The sequence below is a fragment of the Scyliorhinus canicula genome, chromosome 13 (genome assembly GCF_902713615.1).
Source record: "Scyliorhinus canicula chromosome 13, sScyCan1.1, whole genome shotgun sequence".
Lineage (NCBI taxonomy): Eukaryota > Metazoa > Chordata > Chondrichthyes > Carcharhiniformes > Scyliorhinidae > Scyliorhinus > Scyliorhinus canicula.
The window spans coordinates 27,817,990-27,823,449 of record NC_052158.1 but is presented as its reverse complement, the minus strand read 5'-3'; the positions used below and the strand labels follow the sequence as shown (position 1 = coordinate 27,823,449).

The 5,460-nt window shown below is 46.9% G+C and overlaps 2 non-coding genes across 2 annotated transcripts; both read right to left on the bottom strand.

Annotated features, from left to right (window-relative positions):
• Window positions 1-1,777: 1,777 nt before the first annotated feature.
• LOC119976913 lies at window positions 1,778-1,941 on the bottom strand. Its single transcript, XR_005463069.1, has one exon. It is a non-coding gene; the product is annotated as a U1 spliceosomal RNA (small nuclear RNA).
• Window positions 1,942-3,850: 1,909 nt separating this feature from the next.
• LOC119976818 lies at window positions 3,851-4,014 on the bottom strand. Its single transcript, XR_005462998.1, has one exon. It is a non-coding gene; the product is annotated as a U1 spliceosomal RNA (small nuclear RNA).
• Between the last annotated feature and the right edge of the window lie 1,446 nt (window positions 4,015-5,460).

Genomic DNA, 5,460 nt, shown 5'->3' with positions numbered 1-5,460 from the left:
AAACTACAAACTTGCATATCCTTATAGCCAAAGATCGAAAGCTGTTTGTTTGAGAGAGTCTCTTCATATTTACATATTGCCTGAAATGGAAATGACCAGATCTCCTGGAAAATTGTCTGCAATACGGATAATCGCCTGCTGGTGGGGCTGTTCCCTTAGTTGTCAACCTGACTCACTCCACTGAGAAGACAACGGGACGATACATCTGCCTGGACTTTCTTGCTCCGAACCTGATAGTTTGCTCTTGAAAAAATCACCGCGGGCCGGATGAAGAAGCACAAACAGACCGGATCTAACCCCCTCCCCCTCCCCTTCCCGCCCGCCTCTGGTGCTGCCCACCAGAAGGGAAAATCACAGCTAAATTTAGAATCCAAGGGTATCAATAAAACCCTGTGAGAGCTGGTCTTGTGCACCTTAAAACGGAACTCAAGTATCCCTGCTGCCAGTATCCATGATTTGCACTGGGAACTGAACATTTGGAGCTGTTGTTTTCTTCTTGGGATAGATTCCCCACACCTCCTCTGGATGGTGAGATTTCGCAAATCCCCCCCCCCCCCCCCCCCCACACACACACTCAGGACATTTGGAGTGGATTGCTTTGCATGTCACTCCCCAAAGAATTGCAGTGGGTGCCACTGTGTGGAGCACACGGCCGGAAGTAAAGAGAAGTAAACAGACAGTTATTATTTGGGGCTGAATGGAGAGCTTGCAGTTAGCATTCCAAATGTGTGAGGTGATGCATTTTGGGAGGGCTGACAAAACAAGAGACCACACAATAAACAGTGGGACGCTAAGATGTACAGAGGGAACTTGTGTGTGCAAATGATTGAAGGCAGTAGGATAGGTAGATAGGAGGTTAAAAGGGAATGCTTGTCTTTACTAGAAATGCATATAATATAAGAGCAGGAAGGTTATGTTGGAACTGTAAAGAACACTGGTTAGGCCACAGCTGGAGTGCTGTGTGCAGTTCTGGACACCATATTACAGGAAGGATATGATTGCACTAGAGTGGGTGCAGAGAAAATTCATCAGGATGTTTCCTGGGCTGGAGTGTTTCAACTATGAAGAGAGGCTAGTGAGGCTGGGTCTGTTCTTCTTAGAGCAGAGAAGGCTGAGGGGGGACCTGATCAATGTGTACAAAATTATGAGGGACATGACTAGGGTAGATAGGAAGAAACATTTTCCCTTTGGAGGAGGGTCAATAACCAGGGTCCACCGATTTAAGGTAAAGGGCTGGAGATTTAGAGGGTATTTGAGGACAATTCTTTTTCACCCAGAGGGTGGTTGTAAATGTGGAACTCATTGCCTGAAAGGGTGGTAGAGGCGGAACCCTCAACATTTAAGAAGCATTTAGATGAACACTTGAAACGGCACGGCATACAAGGCTACGGAACAAGTATCCAGCGTGGTACAGGGGAGCTGCAAAGAGTCCGGCGAGTGGGCAAATGGTGGGAGGAAACATGTTTGGTGGGATTTACAGAGCACAAAATTAAATGTGAGGGGGAGAATTGGGTGGGGTGTGGGACACTGTAAGTGCGGATTGTTGGTGGAAAATGTAGTTGTGGGGTAATTTTCATGCGGTTTAACAAAGCGTGCAGGGAAACATAGTTGTCCATTGAGAAGGGAAGCGGTGGACAATGATGGGTAGGCTATATTTGGGGGAGGAGGTAGAAAGACGACCTGAATACATAGATGAGAAAGACGATGTTGGACAATGCATCGTTGTACATAACTGAGCTGCTGAGGAAACGCATAGTCTATTTTTAGAGTTAAAAACCAGGGGAGAGCGCGAACGCAGTCCCCCACTACCACAAATTTTGCAGTCGAGTATCCCGCATTTGGGGACATCGCAGGCGTCAGCACACCCGAAGTGCAATGGGATAGCCTCGTCCTGGGCGAACCACCTTCTTGATCATGGTTTCACCCCTGCCAGGTAAGTATGCTTGAAAACACTCACACCCTCCCCTCCCACATCAGCTACTACCTTTCACAGTCACACTAGCTCAGTTTTCAAACTCAAAACCTCGCCCTGTTCATAATGTATTTCCATTCTATATATCATCATTCTTCTTAAAACTACAAACTTGCATATCCTTATAGCCAAAGATCGAAAGCTGTTTGTTTGAGAGAGTCTCTTCATATTTACATATTGCCTGAAATGGAAATGACCAGATCTCCTGGAAAATTGTCTGCAATACGGATAATCGCCTGCTGGTGGGGCTGTTCCCTTAGTTGTCAACCTGACTCACTCCACTGAGAAGACAACGGGACGATACATCTGCCTGGACTTTCTTGCTCCGAACCTGATAGTTTGCTCTTGAAAAAATCACCGCGGGCCGGATGAAGAAGCACAAACAGACCGGATCTAACCCCCTCCCCCTCCCCTTCCCGCCCGCCTCTGGTGCTGCCCACCAGAAGGGAAAATCACAGCTAAATTTAGAATCCAAGGGTATCAATAAAACCCTGTGAGAGCTGGTCTTGTGCACCTTAAAACGGAACTCAAGTATCCCTGCTGCCAGTATCCATGATTTGCACTGGGAACTGAACATTTGGAGCTGTTGTTTTCTTCTTGGGATAGATTCCCCACACCTCCTCTGGATGGTGAGATTTCGCAAATCCCCCCCCCCCCCCCCCCCCCACACACACACTCAGGACATTTGGAGTGGATTGCTTTGCATGTCACTCCCCAAAGAATTGCAGTGGGTGCCACTGTGTGGAGCACACGGCCGGAACTAAAGAGAAGTAAACAGACAGTTATTATTTGGGGCTGAATGGAGAGCTTGCAGTTAGCATTCCAAATGTGTGAGGTGATGCATTTTGGGAGGGCTGACAAAACAAGAGACCACACAATAAACAGTGGGACGCTAAGATGTACAGAGGGAACTTGTGTGTGCAAATGATTGAAGGCAGTAGGATAGGTAGATAGGAGGTTAAAAGGGAATGCTTGTCTTTACTAGAAATGCATATAATATAAGAGCAGGAAGGTTATGTTGGAACTGTAAAGAACACTGGTTAGGCCACAGCTGGAGTGCTGTGTGCAGTTCTGGACACCATATTACAGGAAGGATATGATTGCACTAGAGTGGGTGCAGAGAAAATTCATCAGGATGTTTCCTGGGCTGGAGTGTTTCAACTATGAAGAGAGGCTAGTGAGGCTGGGTTTGTTCTTCTTAGAGCAGAGAAGGCTGAGGGGGGACCTGATCAATGTGTACAAAATTATGAGGGACATGACTAGGGTAGATAGGAAGAAACATTTTCCCTTTGGAGGAGGGTCAATAACCAGGGTCCACCGATTTAAGGTAAAGGGCTGGAGATTTAGAGGGTATTTGAGGACAATTCTTTTCACCCAGAGGGTGGTTGTAAATGTGGAACTCATTGCCTGAAAGGGTGGTAGAGGCGGAACCCTCAACATTTAAGAAGCATTTAGATGAACACTTGAAACGGCACGGCATACAAGGCTACGGAACAAGTATCCAGCGTGGTACAGGGGCGCTGCAAAGAGTCCGGCGAGTGGGCAAATGGTGGGAGGAAACATGTTTGGTGGGATTTACAGAGCACAAAATTAAATGTGAGGGGGAGAATTGGGTGGGGTGTGGGACACTGTAAGTGCGAATTGTTGGTGGAAAATGTAGTTGTGGGGTAATTTTCATGCGGTTTAACAAAGCGTGCAGGGAAACATAGTTGTCCATTGAGAAGGGAAGCGGTGGACAATGATGGGTAGGCTATATTTGGGGGAGGGGGTAGAAAGACGACCTGAATACATAGATGAGAAAGACGATGTTGGACAATGCATCGTTGTACATAACTGAGCTGCTGAGGAAACACATAGTCTATTTTTAGAGTTAAAAACCAGGGGAGAGCGCGAACGCAGTCCCCCACTACCACAAATTTTGCAGTCGAGTATCCCGCATTTGGAGACATCGCAGGCGTCAGCACACCCGAAGTGCAATGGGATAGCCTCGTCCTGGGCGAACCACCTTCTTGATCATGGTTTCACCCCTGCCAGGTAAGTATGCTTGAAAACACTCACACCCTCCCCTCCCACATCAGCTACTACCTTTCACAGTCACACTAGCTCAGTTTTCAAACTCAAAACCTCGCCCTGTTCATAATGTATTTCCATTCTATATCATCATTCTTCTTAAAACTACAAACTTGCATATCCTTATAGCCAAAGATCGAAAGCTGTTTGTTTGAGAGAGTCTCTTCATATTTACATATTGCCTGAAATGGAAATGACCAGATCTCCTGGAAAATTGTCTGCAATACGGATAATCGCCTGCTGGTGGGGCTGTTCCCTTAGTTGTCAACCTGACTCACTCCACTGAGAAGACAACGGGACGATACATCTGCCTGGACTTTCTTGCTCCGAACCTGATAGTTTGCTCTTGAAATAATCACCGCGGGCCGGATGAAGAAGCACAAACAGACCGGATCTAACCCCCTCCCCCTCCCCTTCCCGCCCGCCTCTGGTGCTGCCCACCAGAAGGGAAAATCACAGCTAAATTTAGAATCCAAGGGTATCAATAAAACCCTGTGAGAGCTGGTCTTGTGCACCTTAAAACGGAACTCAAGTATCCCTGCTGCCAGTATCCATGATTTGCACTGGGAACTGAACATTTGGAGCTGTTGTTTTCTTCTTGGGATAGATTCCCCACACCTCCTCTGGATGGTGAGATTTCGCAAATCCCCCCCCCCCCCCCCCCCACACACACACTCAGGACATTTGGAGTGGATTGCTTTGCATGTCACTCCCCAAAGAATTGCAGTGGGTGCCACTGTGTGGAGCACACGGCCGGAACTAAAGAGAAGTAAACAGACAGTTATTATTTGGGGCTGAATGGAGAGCTTGCAGTTAGCATTCCAAATGTGTGAGGTGATGCATTTTGGGAGGGCTGACAAAACAAGAGACCACACAATAAACAGTGGGACGCTAAGATGTACAGAGGGAACTTGTGTGTGCAAATGATTGAAGGCAGTAGGATAGGTAGATAGGAGGTTAAAAGGGAATGCTTGTCTTTACTAGAAATGCATATAATATAAGAGCAGGAAGGTTATGTTGGAACTGTAAAGAACACTGGTTAGGCCACAGCTGGAGTGCTGTGTGCAGTTCTGGACACCATATTACAGGAAGGATATGATTGCACTAGAGTGGGTGCAGAGAAAATTCATCAGGATGTTTCCTGGGCTGGAGTGTTTCAACTATGAAGAGAGGCTAGTGAGGCTGGGTTTGTTCTTCTTAGAGCAGAGAAGGCTGAGGGGGGACCTGATCAATGTGTACAAAATTATGAGGGACATGACTAGGGTAGATAGGAAGAAACATTTTCCCTTTGGAGGAGGGTCAATAACCAGGGTCCACCGATTTAAGGTAAAGGGCTGGAGATTTAGAGGGTATTTGAGGACAATTCTTTTCACCCAGAGGGTGGTTGTAAATGTGGAACTCATTGCCTGAAAGGGTGT